The 26,499-nt window shown below is 41.7% G+C and overlaps 1 protein-coding gene across 3 annotated transcripts in view; it reads right to left on the reverse strand.

Annotated features, from left to right (window-relative positions):
• The window catches only part of fam49al (family with sequence similarity 49 member A, like), a 29,487-nt gene extending 15,572 nt beyond the window's left edge, over positions 1-13,915 (reverse strand). The window contains exons 1-2 of one of the 3 annotated variants that reach the window (XM_047604956.1): positions 13,585-13,915; positions 1,558-1,648 (exon numbers count right to left, since the gene is read on the reverse strand). The gene's annotated coding sequence lies outside the window, so the exon portion shown is untranslated. Of the gene's footprint in view, positions 1-27; positions 257-1,557; positions 1,649-13,584 lie in introns of those variants that run through there. The other 2 variants (XM_047604959.1, XM_047604958.1) reach the window with 2 other exon arrangements.
• Positions 13,916-26,499: the final 12,584 nt, after the last annotated feature.

Here is a 26,499-nt window from a genome sequence, read left to right on the forward strand (position 1 = left end):
ACCTCTCTCTCTGTCTCTCTCTCTTACCCTCTTTTTCTATGAGTGCTTCTCCTCTTCCTTTTTCCTTTATCAGTTTCTGCTCGCCGTGCTCTCTTCCTCTTGTCTTCGTCCTCTCTGCCTTCTGAAATGGTGGCTGCCAGTAAATCCCAGGTTAGCCTGGCTCAGAGAGACGACTGGAGTCCCACGGCAGCGCTGGTTACCACTCTCTGCTTTTCTTAGAGACTAATGAAAACTTCTGCTCTCGCTCTTTCTCGCTCTGTCTTTCTATATGTCTGTCCACTTCACACTTCTCTTTTTCAGCCATCTATTTAAAGACCTGTGGCTTGCTCTGTGTGCTACATGCTGCTCTTTGATATTGCGTTGTTCTTTTCGGTCTGTGTTTGCAGAGGGTGACACTCACTGGGTGATTGGTATACAGAGCACAAGATATGTTCATGTTATTTACATTTCTCTCCCGTTCCCTGCCGGTGTATTGTCCTGATATGCCTCTGAATCATTTTACCTCGTGCACACTCAGAGAAAACTCCTTCTCCCTTTTTGTTCCTGACGTCAGAATGGGTTCCTCAAAAATATCCCCTTCAGCTCTCCTTTCTGCCTCACTTCTCTGTTTCCACTCACCAGCACTCCCTTAACTCCTTTGGCTTTGTCTTGTCACAGCACATCTCCGTCATAGTACTATTCAGTCTCACTGGTGGCCCTTAGGTGCAAATAAATCTAAGAGGCAGAATGGCCATCGAGATGGGGCACCTCAAACACATGCTTGCTATTGAGCTTGTAGGCTGCCATACATGGTCTATGATACATGAAAGCCACTGGAAGCATTGCACAGGCACTGATTCAGCATCAGCACATTCACAGCGCTACTGTGAATTAGGAAGTGTGTTTGGCGGCCACTGGTTGCAGTTTCTCTTTGGAGCAAACACACATAATGTTTTTAGTCAGCCAGCGTGAAAGTGGAGCAAAGTGGCTCTCTTATGCAACTGCACAGCGCACACAGCTCTCATCTGTAGTCCAGCAAGAGAGACCAAACTGAAGGTCTCCTCGAGCTTTACTAAAGACACAGCTCGGCTCCCACATGGGCCTGAAAAGCAAACCTGGTCCAGACCGGGGGCCAAGGAGTGGAGCTAATCCTCCCGGCCATCCTTTCAGCTCTCGCTGAAAGATTCCTCCTGTTACAGCCCAGGAGCTTGATCAGTGTGGATTTAACTGAGCACAGAAACAGCGTGGCTTGTCTCTGCCAAGTCCAAACTCTATTAAGTTGCCAATAACACTATTCCAGCTCCCTTTCCTCTCAGTGTTTCATGCTCTATGCCTCAGTCTTTTCTGTTACTGACTGGGGATTCAGTTGCCTGTGAATCAAACCCATTCAGCAGCTGTACTGTATACAACAGATGCTGCAAGTGCACTCTCTCTCAGCTCTCGTCTTTCCTTCTGTCAATCACAGTTTCCTTACTCCAAAACTGTACATCTAACTCTCCCACATGGCCCCTCTCTGCCCTGTCCTTATTTGTCACATTTTTCATCTGAATTTTTCCCCTCCTTGTGTTTCATTCCTACCTTCGCTTGTGTTTATCCCACTGGAACACTTCACTGCATCAACCAGGGCTTGTCAGCTCCACACAGTGGTTACAGCATCAGCACCCACCACCTGACGAAGACAGATGCACAGAGAGAGAGAGAGAGAAATTAGCATACAGTTCGACACCGTGCTCAGGACAGTGTGCAGAAAGATTTCAAGAACACACAGGATGTGATTTTATTCGGATAGCATTGCAGTGAAACTTGATGCACATAGGCCTGTGTTTAAAACCTTGAATAGCCTAATAGATTTTTGGAGACAGTAGAAACAAGAAGTGAAAGCACTAGTCTATCACTTAAGCTGATAAGGCAGACATGGACGAGAATGTAGGTCCAACAAACGCTCTTCCAGATCTGTTCTAGTCCCCTTGAGAAAAATATCAGTCTCTTAAGCTGCTAAACATTAAGTAGCATTAAACACTGTGTCTGCCATGCTGCTTTGCAGGTAGCGAACAGAAGCACCAAACAAACTGCTTCCGTCTGTGGCTGAACAGTGCTGAGAGATAGCAAAACAGCAATTTGACCTTTTTGTGGTAAAAAAACAAAAAAACAAAAACAACAACAAAAAACTGATATGGTTAACTGAAACCTGCTAAAATAATATGCTGCACAGCACACATGGAGGCTGCAAGCCTGAGTAATCATTTGTTTCGTTACTGTGAGCAAACACACTAAAAGCCATCATTTACTTCATTATTATCCTACAAATAGCTTCTCATGGTGGTCTAATACCATTTGAGCACAGTGGTTAGAAGTTCTAGCTTCAGTTCACTGTGGTCGCTGTTAAAAATAATACAAAAAGAAAGTGCTTCTCTTGTTGATCTTCTCTTATCTCATTCATTGTGCGTCTCACACAGCTCTAGCCGCTGACTGGTGTAACTATTAACACTACTTCTGCTGCCCTTGCATCATCGAATCACATCAGGGGAGAGTGCAGACAGGAGCAAGGCCGGATATTTGCAGGAGTAGTTGCCAGGGAAACCTTATTCTCATGGCAACACGCAGTCAGTTACAGGTCGGCGTTATCAATCAGTTGGATTGGATAGATAGATTGATTGCCTGTACTCAATCTCTGGAGTGTCTGAGCCGCCATTTGCTTTTCTTCATTTGGGGGCTATCAACTACCATCCATCCACTTCTGGAATTACATGTCCTTTCCCTTGCACATGGAGTTTGGTTTTGACTGATTCAGGTTAATTGTCTAATGTGTATTGATCTATCTTCCCAGCGAAAGGGCAAAGTTCAAGCCTTACTCAGGACATAGAAAGGATGCTGGAGAAGAAGGCTTGACCTAAGACACTCAGCACAATAACACTTAAGGACAAGGTGAACTTCACCCTTTGACATAGGTGGCTCACTTGACGTCCTTTGTTTGTTGAAGTCTTGTGAATAATACTAAAGAGCCCTAATGAACACATCTTTCAGTTCACAGAGCTTTTGCCAATTGTTGCCCTAACTGTTAAAACATTTATCAGGTCAAACTGTGAATGGACCAGTCCATCTCAGTCAAACTTTCTGTTCAGTCTGGGCATTTTGATGTTTTGGATGATTAGTAATATAATAGGGCTGAGAAAAAATGTCTACTAGGACAAATGTGCTAGTTTAATGGTCTACAAGGGCACACACATTAAGATGTTTAATAAAGAAAATGAGGGAACATCTTTGTAACATGTACCAGTAATGTTCTCCAAGCTATTTTCTCATTTGGAGATGGAGGATGACAACAAACTGACACAAAATCTTCAAAACCTTTGCACAGATCTAAATCGTATTATCACATCATCTGTCACAACTTAAAGGTTTTTCCTTGAATTTGCTATCAGTCTTTAGGAATATAAAGCCCAACCTCTTCCAAACTAATCAATCAGATTCCAGGAAGTCTTTGATGTTGGTGCTGCCGCTTAATGTGTCCCATCATGAATCAGTGTCCTGATAATCAAATATGAGACTGCTCTGTGGTCTCCGGAGAGCAGACACTGTCAGAGACGTCTAGGCAACCAGAGAAAGGAAATCTTCAAATGTATGGTAGCTGAGTTTTCAGAGGCTACATGTATTTAGACATAGCGATATCGCATTATTGCCAACTCAGATTCCAGACAGTGGTTGGTAGACATTGGTTTAGACCTAGACATAGGTCTACCTAGCTCATGCTAGCTCTGCTCACTGAAAGTAATTCTCATCCTCACTCTGTCACTATCTCTTTCACTTTTTCCACAACCTCTCTAGTTGCTCTATCACACCCTCTGTCCGCCCCCTGCTCACCCCAAGCTCTTCTTTTATGCGGCCGTCCATTTACTCATTTCTTGCCGTACACCCTTGTAACCTCTTGTTCTTATGGGTCATCTTTTATATCCTACTCTTTGTTCTCAGAACATTATCCCTAAAGGTAAAGGGGAGTGCAAGGGCCTAGAGTTGCTTTACGTGTGTTTTGAGTGAAGGGGAGGGCTGAAAAATTAGCTCCCAAAAGAACTTAATTCATATTGCAGGAAAAGATGTTATTCTGAGGTTGAAACAAATCAAATAATAAATTCCAAGTTTATGGTATGTCACTGATGGCAGCGGTAAAAAAAAAAAAAAAAAAAAGAGGGTAATGATCACACGTAGAAGGTCAGGTTTTTAGGAGGACAGGACAGGAGAGGAGAGGAGATGAGACAAAGAGCCAGTTACAGGAGTTAAATGGGAGGTGGCAGTGTCAGACCCAACTAGACCATCACTGAAGATTGACTGCTGATGGAATGCTACAGTCAATTTGCCTCCGGCACACACACACACACACGCACACACACACACACATACACACACACACACACACACACACACACACACACACACACACACACACACACACCAATCATTCATATGAAATAACAGATACCACTGTCTCTGGTCGAGGTGAGGATGAAAGGAGAACAGAAAGGCAAAGAGGCTGAGCGTGAGAGAGAAAGATGGAGCGGCGGTGAAAAAAGAGAGATGGAAATCGAATGAGGAGGTTAAGATTCTCCTCTGTCACCCCTCCCCCCTTTCTCTCTCTTTCACACACACACACACACACACACACAAATGCACCAGTCCAGAGTAGTGCATGGTGCCTTGTGAAAGGGCGATTGCAAATGAGCTTTGTGAGCCTGTGTTGCGAAGCTGACAAAGAAAAGAGGGAGGACAGCGTGAGAGACAAAAAAAAAAGAGAAAGAGAGGTTATATGGCATGTTAAAGCTGCACTTGCATCCATTTCCATTGTGGAACATGCTTAAGCGTAATTATATAAAGAAGTGAAGCACCAACTGTGCGATTTTTGTGGCTTATTTGCCCAGAGGTGGATAAAAACCAATATCAATACCTCTGCATTAAGTGCTTAAATGTTTGTGTTGCATTACAGCACAGTATCTGTTGAAGCGTCAAACATTAAAGGATTCTTGGCAAAATAATTCCCTTTCAGTGTTCTGTTTTCTTTCTTTCCCCCAACGCAGAGATTAATGCATGCCCTGTATTTAATGTAGTTATTAATATTTGAAGACCGCAGTTTGGCTCTGGGGCATTTTGAATCTTGGAAAAGCAGAGTTGGAGAAATTAGGGCTTTAAATTTGAGTTTTAATAGCAGTTTTGTTTCTGAGCCTCAGCTGTCAGGGGATATATGGACATACAGTGAACTCTTGTTATCTTCGTGTGTGATGTGGGAAGCCAATTAGTCGCCATCAAAGACAACATGGCTGGCTTTTAGGGGTTCTGTATGGACTCGCGGGGGGCTCATGATGTGTGCATGTGCATGTGTGCGTTGCTGTTTATAACGGCACCCCCACCCACCGTACCCGGTCGACACCCCCATATCTTTAAACAAAGACAGGCAAGACTGACAATACACTGAGTTGATTTGAACTGCATTGCCCGTGAACGTGTGCACATTCCTGTTCATATAGTTTGCGTGTGTGCATATTCGCCGTAAATGAAACTGAATTAAATGTGTTAAATTAAAATTAAATGTCTAATCTGTATTAGATTGAACAGAAGATGTGTATGTGCATGTACATTTGTGTGCGTGTAGAAAGAGAGAGTGTGATAAATACAAAGTAAATGGCAAGGAGACAGGGACTACTATAAAACAGTACATAAAGGCAGCTTGAACTCAAATCCCTTGTGTCTCACTTTCTTTTGTTACTCGTCTCTCCTTCAGCTCTCCTTCACTCTTTATGTCCATTCCTTGTCTGTCTGCCTGTCTTTCTCTTTGTCCACTTCCTTGCCAACTTCTTCCCCTACATGCATCAGCCAATTTTGTCTTTACTAACACAAATTTTGTTTGTCTCTCAGAATCAGTGTTCCATCTCAGTGCTGCATATTTTCATATCTTAAGTGCCAAGCCACAGCGATTTCCTTAGCAACAAAAAGCACCTGCAGAGTGCATGACTGGGAAAGCAAAATAATGCATACTTAATATTTTGGGTATAGTCGCACAGTAGTTCATCACATCAGCACATCGTGTACATCATGTACGGTAGCAGTAAAACAAGAGCAGTGAGGGCAGTACTACATCTCTGTGAGTAACTGTAAAGAAGCCTAATTTCTTACGACATTCTTGAATATCCCTGGTGGCTTTTTTTCTGATTGGAAATGTAACTTAGCCAATTTGTAGGTAGGACTAAAAGGAATATCCTCCCGTGCTAGTGACAGTAAATTCGGCACAAACAATGGAAACAAAAGATGGATGGATCCGTGCAACTACAGTAAAAGCACTTCAATGAGAAAAACTGCATCTAGTAACAAATATTACAGCTACTCTATCGACTGAAAAGTACTTTGGTGAGGCGAACTTTTACTGTGTCGTATGACACTGGAGTGAAACATGATGTCTCAATCCCATGATTGCAGCACATGCCTTCTGAGAATGAATGAATGAATGAATGACGGAATAAGTTTACCTCTGACCCTGGTGTGACCTAGAATCTATTTACAGCTCTGTGCATTTAATTTTGCCAGGAAGAGCCGGCATGTCCTTGATGGAGGCGAAGCTCCTTCGCACTGTGCTGCAATGTGTCTCACATGGCAGAGGATACTATTCAGTGTCCCACTGGGAGGGGCAGAATATAAGCAGCAACTGTCAAATATAGGAAATTGGCTGCAATATAAGGTACGGGCTTGAGCTGACACAGAGGAGAAAACAAATGATGGAAAAGGATGAGAAAGAACTAAAAAGACAGTCGATTTGGAAATTTTGGCACATCCCTGATGTGAAAGTTTGAGATCTTGGCTGTTATTGGGGTGATTTGGTTTTGAGTTATGTACCTGTGTGTTCTTTGTTTTGTATGTAAAAATCATGATATATTATATAGAGTGGGTAAGTCCTCACTGACTTGAGCTGAACTAATTAATAAGCATATATGTGGGTGACGGAAAGGAAAAAGGATACATCTATATATATATATATATATAGTCTCACAAGCCTGATCAAACACAGTAGAGTAAAAGCATGGTTGCTAACATCCTGGTGTGCACATTGGCAGATCTGGCACACACACATGTGAACACACACACAGAAACAGGCAGAAAGAGAGAAAGATGTGTTGAGATGTGCTGAGACTAAAATCCTCCATCTTTATTAGTTACTGTTCCTACACCTCCGTTTCTCACACCACTTAAGAAAGTTTGCAAGGCTTAGAGGCTTCAAAGGATCACAAATTGATTGACAATTCAGAGAATAAAAGAGCACTAGAGGATCTTAAAGGGCACTTGGTCACAAAGGCAAAAAGTCCTTGCCAGCTCATCCAGCTCGTGTAGAGTGCATGGAAGAAAAGCATAGTTTTATACTTTAACTATGTTCTTCAGCATGACTGTACTGTATAATGAGTGATCAGACAGCTTCTTATAATGCCGCCTGACTGATGCTGTTCACTAAGGTTACAGACAATATACTTGGACAAACATCTGAGATATTGTGTTGGTAATATTTATGCTTTATTAATTGCGCTTTCAAAACAATATTTCACCTTTAATATTGCAAACTACACATCTTTGAGGATGAGGAGTAATTTAGTAACTGTAAAGCTGGTGATACTGGCTGATGTTTAACTCTGATGCAGTATTACAGAGTGGTCTTATCCTACATTAAGTTAGCCTCTTGTTAGCTTGCTAAACTGCTAGCCTCACATGCTTCTGTACACCAACAGATAACAAGTTCTAAAGTCTGTAAAGCTCAAATCTCTGGAACCAGTGACAACAATAGTTTGGTAGAAATTTATTTTATAATGAAGAAAAATAGTTTTGAAACCGAAATATCTCTAAATGGGACAGCACAGTGCTGTGGTGGTTAGCCCTTATCCCACACAGCGAGAAGGTCTGGGCTCAAATCTGACTGGAACCTTTCTGTGTGGAGTTTGCATGTTCTCCCTGTGTTTGCGTGGGTTTTCTCTGGGTACCCAGGCTTCCTCCCGCTGTCCAAAGACAGTTCTTAGATGTGAGTGTGAATGGTGAATGGTTTGTTCTTGCTCCTGTCCAGGGTGTACCCCACCTCTCGCCCAATGACAGTTGGGATAGTCTCCCACCCCACTTTAAATGAGTCAATATTGGAGGGAAACAGATCGTGATCTTGTGAATTGGAATCAAAATGGTTGGCCTTAGGCAGATGGGTCCCTTCATATGAGCTGGGTTCTGCTCAAGGACTTTTTCTTGGCCACCATAGCCTTAAGGCTTGCTCTGGAGGTTTCAGGCCAGGTTTCAGACTGGATTTTGTAAAGCGCAATTTATATAATTAATACTGAACTGTTGAACACCAAGCATTTTGTGTATGACTCTTCGTGTTACATTAAGACCTTCTCATAACATGAGGCTAGTCCTCCAAGTGGATCGCAAAGTAGCATAGTAAGTAAGAAAGTCAGTAAGTGAGTAAGTAAGTAACTAAGTAAGTAAGTGAGTAAGTATTACATAACACACAAGCTCTGGAACATTTGTCTTTCATTCAAGTTCAAACATACTAAAATGGCTTCTGATAAATGGCATCCAGTCACTGTTCAGGATCAAATGGATTGAAATTTTGTCTCTTCTTTTTAATGTGTGGTTTCAGTATTACTAGATGACTGACATACTGTAACCAAACTTTAAACCAAAGTAATAATTCTGCATCTTGTTTATCAGCAGGTGAAACTCCTCTCCTCCTCTCTGGATTGGATGGACCCAATGTGTTTTTTTACTTCTTATTGACTCCACACTGTAAAATATTACCAGGATTTCAAAAAATTGCACTGTGATTTTCCACAATAAATTAGCGTATTTTAACATTGCAAGTAATTCAGTGTATTACTGTGAAATAGATATTGGCACATATCAATTTATTGTATTTTTCACCATAAAATACTATGATATCACAACACATTACTGTAAAATCAAGCTCGCGCAAGCACTCAGCGTTGCCAGATGTACAATAATTATCGTATTTGTATGATAATATCACCCTCTGTACAATCAGTAATTCCAAAAATCCCATGATGTACGATAATTTGACTCCTTCAGTACATGGCTATTAGCAAACACAAACAGTATTGTTAGTTTAAAGCTAAAACTGTATTATTATCTATACTATAAGGTGTGTGGTAAGTTTTTACCTAGTAGAATCTCCACCTGAACACACACACAAATACTATACCACGAATACTATTATTATGGATATAGTGAGCAAACTCCTTTCACTCCCCATAAAGGCTATTAAACTAAATCTACTCATGTGTTCAGATGGCTCTCTTCTCTCCCTGTATTCATGTTGAGACTCCATAACCAAACACTTGGTTATATTACCCAGCAGAACTTATTGAGATAGCCGGAGCCACGGCTAAGTAGATAATTTGTCCCCTCACTTATTACACACTAATTGCAACACAGTGTCACTTCCTGTCCTCCCACTCTGCCCTCTTTAGGCCCCATCGGTTTAAACTGGCTTCACCCTCCCACTGAATTGGGGACATTGATCTTAAATATGACCCAGTGGCTGAGCTTTTGGGCTATTTATTGATATTAGTGGAGAATAATTGATCTCATCGACAGACGATGGGCCACGGTATAGCCAGAGGTCCTTGGAGAGCAGATCTGAGGTAATCCCATTTCATCCAGTTATTCACCCTCTTCTCTTTGGAAGCCACAGAAAGAGAGAGTTTGATGTGCAAAGCCAGGTCAAGTTAGAGGCTTCAAATCTGTCTTCTTCGATCTAATAACACACATTTCAAAGAGTTTCATCTGGACATCCATAACAAGGATGATAACAGAGTTTAATAAGACTTTTCAGTAGCATTGAAAAGAGCCATCCAATGAGATTGGGTTGAACACTGACAGTTAGGCAGTATCAAAGAGTTATCAGATTATGGCTACCTTGTCGTGGAGGATTACATCTCTCTGCCTCCTCCGTCTATGTTCTCACAGATTCAGTGTGTTGCTTAATGGATGTGTTAAATTAAGAAATTCCTCATTTCAGAGCATGTTAGTCCAGATTTTTGGGTTGAGCCTTAAATCCCACTTTTCTTTGTAGTGTTTTATATATATATATACTGTATATATATATATATATTGTTTTACTCTCAGCTCTTGGGCATCCCTGTTCTTAAGCCTTGTCAATACTGAAACATCTGTGTAATTTTTAAGCTGTTGTTTGTTTTTGAATCTGCCCATAACCAATTAATCTGTCTTTGGATGTCTGTCTTTGAAAGAAGCATATTTCCAAAATGTCAATCTACTGTCCGAAAGTCTTAACACAAGGATTTGTATCCCCAGTGGTCCCTTTGACTCAATTCGCTTATAATGAATACTCTTTCTGTTATAGACAAAGCCCCCAGCATCCGATTTCCAGACCCATCCTCACCCTGCACCCTCTCTCCACCCTGTGTCCCTTTAACAGGATCATCTCTGCTCCAAGGAAGTAATCCCTAATTCTTGACAATGCTGGATTAAAAGCCGCAAGATTACCAGGTGGAGACGGATCACATGTCAAATTCCTAAATAGTTTCATCTCTGGACTTAGTGTTAGTCCGATTCTATCTCTGAAGTCAAATTAAAAACAAAAAGAACTTTCACTGCGAGCACAAGAGGTTGAGTGACAGATGCTTCAGTGACAGATGTTTCTGTCAGACAGATGGGTCAGCTATTCAAGCAGATTAGAAGATAAAACAAGGATTGTTGGGCATTTGAAGAAAACCAGTCGGGCCACATGGACAAGCATATGGATGATGTTGTTCTTTAATAGAAGGATTGAATGCAACATGGATATCAACACGGCATCATAATGCAACGAGGAAAAGTCTATCTGACTAATTCACTTTGGAATCGGTGTTGCTATTTTTAACAAGCGTTGATATGTGCTATGGTTAGGTATGTGTCTATGTCTTAACATATCCTAACATAGCCTAATACATTGCGTGTATTAGCCTTTAAAATGCCCCTTCGGATACTCTTATTAGCGGTATCTTTGTCAAAATGTTTCTTTTTCAGGCATGAATAGTGTCAGTTCAGAGTGGCTGTACACATGTCATTTTATGTGTCATTCATCAGCCTTATTCACAGACTGCCAGTGCAGCATATGCAGAGACCTCAGCTATGTCTAAGTCACTGAAGGCTGGAGATCATTACACATCACTACACCTGATGTGCTGTGTTGACAGCTATTCTTCGAAAATGACAAATGGTGATGAATTCAGAAAAACAATAGAAGCATCATCGTCGCCTTGCCTCCCTTTACACCACACTTTCATTTCATCGCTAACCTCACATAGCCCCATCCTCCATTCCTCTATTCCCATTCTCTCATGTCTAAACCGACACGTCAAAGCTGAATGGCTGCTCCATAGTGTGTACAATCTACACAAGAGCTTGGGGTGAACTTTGGGTAATTGCTGTGATATATGTGATATATATAAACGTGTAACCCAAATTTCTACAGTATGAGCACATATTGTTGAGGGGGGTGTAAATACATAAGGTGATTTAATAAGAGAAATGTATTGCACGCCACCCCATTCCTGTCAGACCTGATAATCCTGACACATTGTGCGGAAGCCTAACAAGATGCCTCACCTCATATGGACAGAGGAAATGAGACACTGTGAGACACACAAAGCACTAATCCTCCGCAAGACAGCAGGAGAGAGCGATTGTGCTGCGCTGGAGGACAACGGCACACGCTGTCAACACCATTTTGCAGTGAGCGTTTCCACTGGATGAGGGCGAAGGAAGTGACAGGGAGCATGGAGAAGACTGATAGGAGGAGAGAATTATGGAGGGAATTAATTAATGAAGTTACCCCGGGAAAGAATAGAGAAGATGGACAAGGAGGATCTTCTAACTGACAGAAAAAGAGGGGAGAGAAGGAGGGGTTGAGTGAGACAAAAGGGGTGACAGAGAAGGAGAGAGGAGAGTGGATGAAACGCGGGCGGGCATGTTTCTATGGGCGCTCAGGAAAGATTTGGGGTGAGGGAATCTTGCATCATCGCAGCGAGCCAATGACAAGGCTCGGTTAAAATGTTCAAAGGGAGTGTCCTAGCAACAGCAGAGTAAATACCATAGCAGCTATCATTCCATCTCAGCTTGAGAAAAATCCTGTATGCACATACACACTGATTAACACACTCGCTCGCTACATGTACACACATTCATATAGTAGTTTGTATAATTATAAAGATACAGTTCGTGTCATGTGTACAGTACATACACATATAACATTAACCATTACATGCATCAGTGCCTGCATTTCATGTGCATATGTACATGCATGTCATGTATGATTTGTATTTACATGGAAATCAAATGATTGATTTTGTATTGTGTATGTTGCATCATGAAAGTCAACATGTCAGCAGGTCCTCTATTAATCTACTGACATGGATTATGATCAGTCAGTAGATTAGAGGAGGGACAGACAGAGATCAGAACTTCCAGTTACACACCACTTCTGTCAGTTCCCTCCACCCGTCTCTATACTCACGCCCTTCATCACTGCTTTCTCTTTCCATCCACCTCACCGTATACAGCCTCTCTCTCTCATTCTCCCTTCCCTGCCTCACACAAAGAAGACCTGCAGAGTCACATGGTAGCACGGTATACGTAGCTTCACCCTTTCTGCTCCCCACCTCTGTCTGACAACCTCACGCACACCCTGTCCTCCATCAAATCATTTTTTCCTCCCCAATTTGAAAGCACTCCTGAAATGCCTTCTCCCTCATTCATTTTTCCCTCCATTCATTTTTTTCTCCCTCCCTCTCTCCTTCCTTCCCTCCTCCCTGTTTTTCCACTCCAGTCGCATGCACCCACCCCTTCTGATGAGCGGTGCAATTGGGGGCTATTGTTTTTAGCAGGCTTGTTTGCCGGAACAGTTTGCTCCCGCTCACACCTCAAACACCCACCTCTCTTTACAACTGCCTTTTGTACTGATGCCGTCAGTCCCTGCTGTAATGCAGGTGAGATAATGGACCCAGAAAAGGTGGTTGCTCCACCGATGCAACATCATTCCGTTGCATCTGTGTGATTTATGATGCATGTGCTGCTATGGTTCTAGGTCACACATGTCTTGTGACCAAACCGTTGTTGCTCACTGAAATCGTGTTCATACACATTAACTCTCTTGAAAGATTCCAGCTAATACACAGTGTTGCCGATGTGTTTGAGTGTGGAGATGTGACCGTGACTGTGGCAGTGACCGTGCCGCTCTGGCTGAGCACTGCAGTGAAAGAGGACAAGCCTCAGCTGACCAACCCCACAGGGTTTAATATAATGTCCATTCTCCCTCCCTGCCTCTGGGATCTTGACCCACTAGTCCTTCACATCCAGTCCAGGCTGAACGCACCATCCTCCAGCCAAAGGCTCTAAACTAACTAGCATTCATCCACCAGCTCTGACCCACATCCATCCACCAGCCTTTCCTCCTTAGCATCCTTCTCTAGCTAGCAGCCTCGCTTTTAGGTGCAGGGTGGGACCTCTCCCTGCTATCAGTGCTGAGTGGATGGAGCGATGGTGAGAATTGAAAGGAAGAGTCTCGTGTCAGCTTACCGGCTGGGCGTGCAGGAAGGGAGGATGATGCCACTGACTCTGCTCTTCCTGCCTTCTCTCTGTGCCGAGGTGATGGTTGTAGCGAACAAAAGAGAGGGCAAAAAAGCAACAATATACACAGGCTGGTGGATTGTGGGAGAAAGAAGCAAGAAGAATGCGCACAGAGGATGCTTTTTTAAAAAAAAGAAGCAAAAAATGTCCTGCGCTGCTGCTTTTCTCTCTCTTCCTCTGTGAGGATCCTTTATCCTTGTGAGCCAGAGGGCTGTGGATTCACCTAAACACTGAGCACACGCACTGCCTCACGCCACACAACCCTCCCTCTTCCTCTCTCTCTCTCTCTCTCTCTCTCTCTGCAGACAGCAGCTGTTGGTCTATGAGAAATAGAACGCCATGTCCCCCTCCCTCTCCCCTTCTCCTCCTACCTCTCTCACTCACAAAGACCCCCTACCACACACACACACACACACACATCCATACATGTCCTCACAACACCCCCTCCCCCCATGAATAACATCTCCCACTGCCATGCTGGCAATAAGAGAAGGGGGCACTACTCTGTTTGTGTGTGTTTGTGTGTGTGTGTGTGTGTGTGTGCAGAGTTGTATTGTGTTTGACATTGTTTTAGCAGCAGAATGACTTTTTCTGTCCACACAGTGTGAAAATGAATCATGGTGAGCAGGGATGTGCATCAGGGTATTTTTGCAAACTGTGTGGGTGACTGCGAGCATCTTTGCTACTCTGCTGCAGAAAGGAAGGAAATTCACATTAATTGTGGTCATAGGCAGCCCAAGTGAGGCAGGCTTTATATTTACAATAACGCTAAACTGTGCTGAGTAACAATGAGCTAAAAATGAGCTCACATCTATGAAACTTGCCACTGAATGTATGTTTGGTAAATATTATATGTCCTTTTACCTGAGTGTTAGCTTTTCTCTGTCTTTCCCTGAATGTGGGTTGGTGAAAACTCCCATTAGGAAACCGTACATCAGGGTCACAGCCTGGACAAAAGGGCAAGGTTAAATGAGCTGTGGATAAACTGCCATTCTTACTGTGTGTGTGTGTGTGTGTGTGTGTGTGTGTGTGTGTGTGTGTGTGTGTGTGTGTGTGTGTGTGTGTGTGTGTGTTTGTGTGTTTGTGTGTGTGTTTGGGGCAACTGAATGTCTATTGTCTGAGGATCTTTCGCCCAGTCCAGTGCATGTGGCAGCCCACCCATAGGACAGAGTAACAGACCTAAAGGCCAAATGTTGCCCTACAACACTTAACCACAGTTTATTTTGGTGTCAGATTTAGGTCAGACTTAGGGCTAAAAGACCTGGTACCCCTTTACAATCAGGTCATGTGAGTGAGTTTGAGGAAAGTAAGATGATAAACTCTTCCTGGCATGGTCATAGCTGATATTTGAACAGCAGGACAATTTGTCATCTAAATATGACAAGCTTACAATCAGGTGCTTCTCTATGAGGCTCAAGAAAACAAATAGGCATATTTCCAAAGACTGCAACCCCCAGAGAGCTTTGCTTTTCATTCACTACCACTGGCAATCATGCAAATATCTTTCTGAAAGAAAATACTGTGTTGGTTTTGTTCACACAGACATGAACGACCAAAAGAAAAAGGCGCTTCCTTAAAATAACCATTCGACGTCAGACACGTGTCTTTCAGAGTAGAAAATAGGCGCAGAGTAGCTGCAGTGTGGCCTCAGTCACTACCTTTACTTACACTTAGACAGACTTTATTTATCCACGAGGGAAACTGTTCACAGTACCTCTGTAAAACACACACATAAAAAACACTCTAGAGAACCACTCCTCCAGTAAAATAAATGAAATAAAGCAAAATATACAAAATTAGCAAATGAACAAATGCACAAGAAATGGAGACAGAAGTAAATATATATTATATACATAGGAATGATAATAAGGTGCAATAGTGTGCATTAACATTAATAACATGGAGTTACCTGTTGCAGAAAGGTGAGTTACTGTACAGCTGGATAGTGCACGGTATGAACGATGTGTATCTGTGTCTGAATAGAATTTGCAGGTGGCTCAGCATTCAGTCTTTATCTGCTGAACCTAAATATAAAGCAGAGGGTGAGTTTAATGTTGCAGATCCATATTAGTCTTCCTGTTTTTGTGGTTATGATTTTGAGTGGATCTTCTGACCACTGCTTTCACATCACTTAACCCCTGACATTGGCCAATCACATGTGCGACCTAACAACAGTTTCTCTTTTACCTCAGCTTCCCTGTGATAATGCTTCATTACCACTTCAGGTATAAATAAGTGATAGCAGATAGAAAAGTAAACAGAATGAATTAAATATAACTCAAACCACGCTCCACTGAGAAAACACACAAACATATAGATACAATATATATTTGCGATAAGCTTTATGCCTCGCAGACAAACAAAGAAAGTTTGAATTAATGGTAGAAAGCCGTATGTATCTGAAAAGGCCTGTGTCTCTTCCCATGTTACATGATGAGGCACACAGAAATAACAGTAAAAGTGGAGCCGTGTTAAGTGAAAGCCTTGTGTTAGAAGGCAAGAGGTGAGAGAAAAGGCTTCACTTTGTAGCAGCGCTTTGACTTATGCACCATGATTACAGGAACATTCTGGGACCAGGCTTTGCCACTAGAATGATGCAGGTGAGGCTTAAGGAATGAAAGGGATCCCATATGAGAGAGATCAAACTCCATAGTGGGAGGTGTGAGAGCTGGTGTGAGACTCACTACAATGACACGCGTCAATGTTGTACTTTGTTTCCAGAACAAACTACATCTTAATAAGTTATCCTGTGACTTTATTCAGTTTGTCCTGTCTTATATCGATGTGAATATTTCCCTTAAAATAACACCTAAATGTGCAGTGGATACACTTGAAATCTGAGGCACCTCATCTGTTGGTGTTGATGCTCAGGGGTTTTCTGTGGCCCAGGCTTTCAGCAGGGTGTTTTGAGGACTCCACTCCACTGTCTGCTCTCTAACTTCTTCTTTTTGGAAACAGCACGGTCTGAGATCATTCATCAAGTCGTGCATCAGAATCTGGAAGGCTTTCAAACAATGAGATACTCCAGTTCAACAGTTGTATTAAGGCCCCTCTCCCCTAATGACTCAAATAGGCACAGATGTTCCTGTTGAAACCAGAGAGGGTGAGATTTGCCTATTGACTGTTAATAAACAGTTGTTCTTTGATGGGAGGCCTTCTATTGAACCCTCCTGACCAACTGAACTCTAGCTAACAGACAAATTGTTCACGTCTCACCACACTGTGAAATTCATTTACACCACTGTCTTGCTGTGTGTGTGAGTGTGTGTCAGACGGCAAACCCCAGCTGAGACACATGATCATCACCTGATCTGTGTGTGGTGCTCTGCAGGGAAGGAGACCAAAATGAATAAATAACACGTATCCAAGGATATTGAGGGAGGATGATGAGTAAGTCAATTTGCATAAGCTTCTCAGGAAAGTTTGCCTCCAAAGATACCACCGTTTAGTACTTAAACATGAAGCAATGACTGCTAATCTTGTTTAATATCACAGCGATGTGTTTTAAATTCAGTGTCTGATAACCACAACTCTCCATTGATTACCCATTGGCTCTGGAACTGAGAGCCTTTGAGCTTGTTTTATTGATTGTAAGGCAAAGAGGAGGGCAAGCTGTCTTTTAGAGAACCACCCAAGCGAGATGTGTCTGTATGTCTGATGTCTACTGTATAGTTACAATATTAATACCTGAGCATTATTGCATACTAACATAAGGTGGAGCACCTTGAGTTATTTATACGGTGTATTCATTTTAAGGTCAATTTTCATCCTGCTTGCCATCATGTGAACGTCAGACATAGTCTGTGGTGTGTGTGTGTGTGTGTGTGTGTGTGTGTGTGTGAGCATGCTCTCGGATGAGTCTCCATAAAGGACTGCTTTATGAATTATGAGGAGCTGTAAAGTGCACCCCTGCCATTAAGGTGAAACACTGTCGAAAAGGGGGCATGGGGTGAGGAAATTAAAGCTGAGCAGCATTCACTGCAGGAATATCACATTGTACAGCCAAAAGGGAACTGAGAAATTCAACAAAATATAATTAGAAAGATTTGATTTTCTGTGTAAATACAGGAATGGAATGTAGTGAGTCATTTAGTCGGAATAATTCCTACAATATGAGCTCATTTTAGCCACCTTATAGCCTTCTCATCAGAAACATGAGAGTGGTAACATGCCATTCAGAGTTCATAATGGGGTTTCAAAAACACAACAACAAAAACAATACCTCTGCACACAGCCTGATAGCCCTACAACCAATCAGAGCCATTTTGTTGTAAACTAATTAAATTCCACAGATGTCATGGAATATTACTCTTCCGCTCATCAGTGTATAAATCCTACCCAAACGATTTGATTAGCCCAGCAAATCTTTGCCAGAGCTTAATGAGTTCCCAACGGAGCAACTCCAGACCAACTTTCCACTGTGCGTGAAATTTGGCTGGCTTCTTTAACCTACTGGTTATATCAGGCCTAGAAAGACTTTATCAGCAACACCTCTAAGTGGCTCAGTTTGTGGAAGGATGCATTATATTGTTAATCATTTGTACTTTTTATTTGGAAGAGAAGGAATAGGTGTCACATACTTCCTAAAAGCTCACTCATCTTATCTTAATTGATTTTATATTCATTTTCAGTATCTAAAGGAAAGTTGACGTTTGACATCCAAACTGTCTAAACCAAAAGACAGCTTTGAAATGTTATTTCAGTTTTACACAGCAAACTGGGGATATTCAACAATCAAACTGGGTGAACATCTTCAACTGTATGATCATGGTTACCACGTCAAAGGGGCCTTCTCCCTCTCATCAAGAGGGAACATCTGAAGCCTGGACCAGTCACATTGCACTACACACTGAAGCCCACACTCTCCCTCCGTGACTCTCTCTAGCTAAATGTTAGACTTCTATATCGATGAGCATGTGGGCAGCTGGTGAGCTGGCATCATGCAGCCGGCGCTCAGAGCGTCAGCATTGAGAATATGACAGCTTAGTAAATGTGTGTAATCAGTGCAGACCGACTCAGGCTGGTTTCATCACAGGTAAATGTTGCTGGGAAGTGTTCTGTTCTTTTTTAATAACTCAAACTGCCGCACAAGCATCCTCACTCCTAGATACATACAACTGCCTCTCCCGTCACTCCTCCTTCATCTATACTCCTCCATCCTCCTCTCCTCTTGCCCTGTCGTTACACTCTCTGTAGTCTCCCTGCCCCTGCAACACCCCCGCCGAGCTGTCGCTGGTAGTACAGTCTGTCTGTGCTCTCTCCTTATAAGGGCAAAATACATTGACAGAGGCAGAGAGTGGGGGCTGTACCAGCACAGGCAGGCAGGTAGGGGCACAGCGGCTCAAACAGGAGGAAAAAGGAGAGAGAGAGAAATGATGACGATGTGGGAGCAGAGACAAGAAGATAGAGTGATGAACATGATCAGCAAGACAGGTTATGTGAAAAGGCTCCAACAGAAGCTTTCAGTTTTTGAATAGCAACATTTACCATATGAACAAGATAGTATGATCTTTGACATAGCTAATTTTGTGCCAATCTGTGACATTTTTATTTCCGATAGTTAAAAATATTTATTTTTGCCTACATTTATTTCCTTGGAAGAATTGCATAGAGTTAAGCCTTTATAGACGGTATACAGTAAAACCCACTGGATTAGCACCTGCTGAAATTTAGTCTAATTTAGTAAATTATTCCACTTCTAGATACTCACGTTGTAAAAGTGAAGCATTAACTGAAAGACTTTAGCCCACACTTTTATTTTATTTTTGATCCTAAACTGTCACAAAAGAGTAGAAACAGAGCCTATGGTTGGAACAGGTGTTCAGGACCTGCAGTGGCAATGATAAGTTATTAGCATCATCATCATTTAATCATCTGGATCCCTTTCCACCTCCTCGTCCTCATCACTGCAATAATCTGCATCTGCAATCAAACTGTCATCCCATTCACATATGCAGTTGCACACTTTACAGTTGATTCACTTGACAAACAAAAGTTACGTCGTTACCACCAAACATGCATTGTGTACAGTATGTGCATAATGTCTAACATCCTCATAAACCTCTTCATAGGACATCATGTGTGTGCAAGACACACAAACTGTGACATACCTACTGGAACACAACTAGAGGTCAGTAAACCTGACAGTCAGTTAAGTATTGATCAGTTATAGAATAAGTAACTAAATGAAAAGCTTATATTTATTTAAATCACTGTCTGGTAATTACCTATTTCATTTTTTTTTACACTATCGCCTCCAAATGAATTAACCAAACGGTGCTCGAGCTGATGACCTACTGATGAAATTATTAGAAAGTCCTTATCTTTACAGTATTGTGCACAGGGTGTATGTGGAGACATTCCTTTGCACAATCAAATACAAATGCATGATGCTTGATCCATGATCCGGAAGTTATCTCTTTGCCTTATTTTTGCATTCAAATGTTCAGCATAATCTTTTCCTTTTTCTCCTTCCTTATAAAATTCTGGCACCGACATACCCCAAAGCTCCTGTGAGTGTCAGTGTGTGTGTGTGTGTGTGTGTGTGTGTGTGTGTGTGTGTGTGTGTGTTTGTGTGTGTGTGTTAGTGCGTGTTGTTTCTGTTGGTTCAGCTGGAGCCTTTCTCAAGACTCACACCTCTCATGCAGCAGGAGGTCTGGTCTGCCTGTGAGGACTGGGCAGGTGCTAATTGGGTCTGAAGCTTCTGAATGGAGGTCCCTGCAGTGAATGGAGCTGAATGCCCTGAGCCTCATGTGATCCATGTGCATTTGTTCAGCGTGTGCACGGTACACCAGCGTATCAGCGTCGTCACAGAATGCCCGAACACACCTCCCTCTCCGTGCACTCATCTTTCTCAGCAAGTAAACCCCTCACTTTGTTGCAGATGGAGGGATGACACCCCTTTGGGAGTGATGCGGGAAGGAAGATGCAAATCCATTTAGTCACAAGTCCCAGAGTGGAAGAAAAAGTAGACAAGGGAACAAAACCAACATAACACTTGGCTGCTAAGTGTGTCAGCATTCAGAAGAAGACAAGAATCGTTTGATGCTTTGTGTTTGTTTCTGGATAGAGAGTAGCAACCTGTAGGCATTTACACTGAGTAATCCCCCAAAGGGCTAAAAACTCAAACCCACCCTAAAGCCCACGCGACTGAGTAAATCTTAGAGGAACAAGAAGATGAATAGATCGGATGAGTAAATAGAATGAGGACTCATAGGTAGTTTGGAGATAACAATCTCTCCTCTCAGAACACGTAGCAGTGGACTATCTCCTCCTATCTACCCATCATCTTTCTGAGTCGACATTCCCCTTGAAGGAATTAGAGAACAGTTGAGAGTAAGATGAGTTTTGATAACTCTCCGCGGTGTGTTATGTAAAGAGGCTGTGATATAACCCGAGAGGAGAGATGGAGTTTATGGGATGAGTAAGCTGAAGGACAAGCAAGAATGAGGTCACAGATTTTCAATGACGGAGATTTGCTGACAGGATAACCCACAGACACATGAAGGGAGAATGATCTTGTTAACTGAGCAGCAATAGTTTAGAGCAAAACATCATCGAGATATTTCACATTATATGTAAATGGGCTGTGTCCTTATTGGAGCCTGGCTCAGTAGTTAAATATTTTCAAAGCAGAACAGATTTCTGCCATGCTAGATTATGTTTTCATTAATCAGCAGCTTTTGCAATATTTGATTACAACTGTTTACACAGTCTTTGTATGACTGTATTAAAAGGCTTTCCCCTTGAAATGAAGCATGACCTTTTTAAATTAAGCTTTTTTAAGCTACTAAAATAACAAAGACCTGAAGTAACACAGATAGGTCAGCTATAGATGGATATTCCAATGGGAAGGCACCTTGGATTGAAATGGCCTTTTCCCGACTTCTTTTAAATTTCTAGGAACAAAAACAAAGTCCTAAAACTCCAATTGACATGTCTGATTAGGTATGAAACTTGTTAGATTTAGGCTGAACTGTATTAATCAAACAAATCTACAGAGAGAATTACTGAATATATAATATAAAAAGGGGATTTGTTCAGTGTCCGAGCCGTTTTAATTAATAATGTCAGCATAACTGAAATCAATACTGAGTAGCACCAACAGAAAACCCTTTCTTTTTCTTATGTTCAACCTAAAACAGTACAGTGAATTCAGGCAACTGTATGTTCTCTTTAATTTGATAAAAATCAATACCAGATTTACTAAATACAGCTCTTAGTTTGTAGCACATATGTCAATAAAAAGCTGGGCATGGAAGAGAGGCTCAAACTGTGTGTTTAAATCTAGCTAAGACATGTTCTCAAGTTGGAAACCTCTGACAAATATGTTACCTTGTTGATGACAACTTTTATTTGGAAGGTTCCAGTCAGTGGAAATAAAATGAAATAAAATAAAATAAAATAAAATAAAATAAAATAAAATAAAATAAAATAAAATGTAAAGTACTGAAGCTCAACTGCTCCAAATCCATCTGAAGGCACAGCCCATTGGCAACATGGATTCACTAGCCTAGGCTCACCACTGTTTAAATGAAAAGGCCAACAAAACTCAAAATCTTAAAGCAACTGTCTGCAATAGATGTTAAATATTTGAAGGCTAACTGAAAATCTTAAGTTTTGAAGAAATCTACATATAATTCTGCCAACTAATTATGTTGTGTTCAGATAACTTGATTTTCTTATAAATAAGAACTTTAACTATAAGAAATATTACGTTCTACATAGTAAAACGTTCTCTTTTAATTTTTGCTTGATAGAAGTTTTTGTAAATGTGATTTGCTCAGATTTTCAGTTGACTTGTTGATATGCACGGATTGTGTTTAATTGCTCTGTTGTTTCATTTCATCATTCAAGTAGTGGTATCACACATCCCTTCTTTCAGGCAAGTGGACGAATGAAACTGAGGAAACCTCCTGTTGTTACGCAGAACATGCCCATCAAGCCACCATCAAGGGTCACGTGACCAAACTTAAAATATTTGGCAAACATATATTATATAGTGAGATCAACTTCACACAATACATTTAAAAAAAAACAGTTTAAAGTTGATATCTTATCATATTTCCAAAATTTGTAGTTTAGTTAATGTAAGGTTAAGACTAGGGTGAACTCATTTAAGTTGTCATTTTTACAGTGATTAATATACTAACAACATGGTGGCATTTTGATCACAGCGCAATACCCAGAATTCAACCCTTTCAGAAGGTGCCCATGAAATGGCTGGCTGATTGCCATTTGCGTCTGCATATTTTCATCAAGATATACTGAGTGAACAATAAAGATTTCAAATCACGTGAAAGTCTCTGGCAATTAGTCCCAATAGAGAAGTAAGAAGTTTCGCAATGACATCTGACAGCAGCAGAGGAAACACATAATTAAATTTGACAGCGATCACATGATTGGCTGAGTAAGATCGTGACAAAATCTGAATGGATAAACTAGAAGCTGACACAGTCAGCTGATCACAGCAGGAGGAAAAGAGAGAGAGAGAGAGAGAGAGAGTTGCAAATGAGTGAGGATAAAGATAGTCTTCCCGACTGAACCTATGCTATAAGGCTGCCCTCATTCTGAAAAGCTCAGTGTGCTTTGAGTGGAAGGAAGAGAGGTAGAGCACAGTGCAGTATCATATAGTACATTTACTATTCACTATAGTATATAGTAAACAAAAACCTGAATAACTCTAGAGGAAGTGTGGGCAGGTCATCAATAATTTGGCTCGTCGTGGCTCCACTCTCTGACAGTACTGCACAGACTTGGGCTCCAAATTCGCAAGATGACCCCGCCCATATCCATGGAATGCATCATTTTGACCAACGGAAGGAAGTCAGGACACGTCACTCATATTTGTAGCCCAAGAACCCAAGCTGAAAGCAGTGCTAGTGAGGGAAAGATGCAGAGGGACTTCAGGAGATAAAAATTCAAGACGGCCTTTTATTGGATGCAACATTTGCATACACCCCCACCGGTGGGATGAGTCCTCTGCATTTTTTAATGACGGTACCAACAACAAAACACCGTTCAATATATCTATCAATATTTATTTTAATACTGGACAAGATACTTGCATCTAAATCATCTATGGTGCCGACATATCACACACCCTGATACTGTAAACTATAACATGTAGCTGCAGAAAGAATATAGTGTACATTGGACAAGCCTACTAAGTATTTGTATGTGTGGTTTAGATCCAAATTTATCCCATTTTTCACCATACTTTTTCTCTCTACAAAAGTCTACACAAGTCGACACAAAAATTTGTTGTTGATTCTTTGGTTAAAAAGGCCACGCAAAACTTTGATTGAAAAGTTTGAAAAGTTTTTCATCAGTGGTTGCAAACACAACAGTTTTTCAACCAGTAACTTGGACTTTACCTCCAAAAGTGGTGATCTTGGCAGACCTCGTAAACAGCGTCTCAGAATGAGGCTTGACTCATATTGGCATGAGGCACGGATCAAACAGTTACTGGGTAAAGGAAAGCAGTTACCACAATATTCGTGTATGTGTGTGTGCATCTGAATCAGCGCCAGCAGCATGGCCAATAGGGGGAAGCTGCGGGGTGGGGGTGGGGTGTCCCAGAAATTGGCAATCGCCTCTCACCCTTCCCCCACGCTGGGTATCCACATGGATGGTGATAGACCAGAAAAGGAGGAAGAGGGAGGGAAACAAGACAGAGAGAAGGTGGAGGGATGCCAGCGTGTCTTCCCCCTGGCACAAAGATGATCCTTGTGGTCTGCCTGCTGCACCCTTTGTGCGGAGCCACTTAAACGCTATCAGTTGAAAACAGATCCAGGATTAATACAGCTTTAGTATTCCCTATGTAACCTATAAGAAAAACTGCTCTTCTGTCTCTCTTCACTCAGAAACACACTCTGAAGTGTACATCCTTGTATGTCTCGATGCATGTCTAGACCGGAGTTTCTACTAACCCCTAGCTGTCCAGACCTCTCCTCTCCCCCGAAGCTGAGCTGATTAACAGTAATAGGGAACAACAATGCATGATAATGTGAATTATAATGGACCAATGGAGGCGCCCTTTGGCCCCGTGCTCCATATGAGGTTAGTGGCACAGTAATGGTGTACATGGGCCCTGCAGGGACAGGCCAGACAAAGACAAAGCCCCGCCAGAGTCTAGGTTAATGTAAGTAGAAAGGACATGTGAGGCCTGAAGGGGGGTGTCTATAGGTTTGACAGACAGACAAGTATAAGGAAATTAGCTTATTTTGAATGGCAAATATGTTCATGCTTGCCAGAGTACACACATTAGAGCAATGAAGTCATCCTTCAGCAGCAGCTTTAATATTGTTATACTTAAAAGCTGATTTGCGCTCGACTCTGTGTCCTGGAAAGTAGACATTTTAGTGATTATGTGGTTTTTACTGTAGAACAGCCAGGTGGTCAGAGTGTTGGGTTATGTGCGTGCATCTACAGCATGTATTTGCCTTGTCTCTCTCTCCTCTCTCAGCTCCTTTTGACAGCCTGCTGTTGCTTGGTTATTCCATCTCCTCCTCCTTCATTCGGCTTTCTGGAGGAAGTCTCAACCGGCCAGTGAGGCAGACGAGAGCTGGGTGAACAACACCAGAAATATACAGTGAATGTACAGTGAATTGTCTACGAGAACGCAGAGAGATTCAAGGCCTAATCCCAGGTGACTCCCAGGCAAGGTGAAGAGGCCAGGAGAGGATTTTGCTGCCTGTCTCTGGTCCAAATGCATAAAGTGGAACAGACAGAATATCTGCTTTCACCCCATCCATTGCTCGACTTGATCTGCCACGTGGTATGTGGTGTCTGATTTTGAGGAGCTATAGGAGATGACAGTTAAAGGATGTTAATGAGACTCATCCACTGAGCCAAGAATGTGGCTGATGCTGAAAACTGTGAGGAAACTACAGATGTACTTAAAAACTAAGGTCAGTGCTGTTCAGCCTGCTTTATTAACTTGTACAGGACTGTTTTACTTTGTAAATGATGTAGGGACTTAAAAAAAAAAAGCAACTAAAGAATTCTTCCCATCTGGCAGGCGCTAAACAGCACCGTGTGCCAAAACAAACACATGCAAGAGCTGCTTCTTACCAAGGGACATCAGACTCGGTCAGCTCTCAGTTATATGAAGGTCTCCCTGCAGTGACAGTACATGCAGATTACCACAGAATTGACATGGCTGTGTACTTACATTTATTCATAGTATTTTTCATATACCATGTACACTTAACCCACAGCTACACACTCATATATCATAAATTCATATACCATTCATACCCCCCACCCCCGCTTTTTAGCATAAACATTCAGCCACCGGAACACAATGCATAGCATAGCCTGTTTCCATTGTTTGAGCTACTGTAATGTTCAGTTTATGGTTTAGTGCAAATGGCCAAATACCTTTGGTTCCATCTTATGGACAGATCAGGGTAATGCACCCTCTGTTTTTCAAGGATGAGGTTTTCATTTGTTACATCCTAGGCTAAAATACGAAAAATGAATAACTGAATATAATCCCAACCTCTCTACGATCTACGCTGTTTGTGAATGTAAAAGTTGAGTTGAATCCAAATATGAATTTAATTTTTCATATTTTGAAGGGGGTTGTGCTCATAAGAATACATTTACAAATCAAGCCCCAGCGACTACAACAGTGGCTGTGTAATAATGAGGCCAACCTCTATGCATCTTGCTTAGTGACAGTAGATTATGACTGTTTTTCTTGTGGTCACAGCATCAAGTTTGTCCCATTCAGTTTTCAAAAACAAAATCTTACAGTACTATTTATTTTCTATGTGAGATTTTTTTCCAGACATCCAACCACATAAACATTACTACTAAGATCTTAAAATAACTACAAGACACCTACAACAAAAGATG

This window comes from Mugil cephalus, chromosome 14, assembly GCF_022458985.1.
Source record: "Mugil cephalus isolate CIBA_MC_2020 chromosome 14, CIBA_Mcephalus_1.1, whole genome shotgun sequence".
NCBI lineage: Eukaryota > Metazoa > Chordata > Actinopteri > Mugiliformes > Mugilidae > Mugil > Mugil cephalus.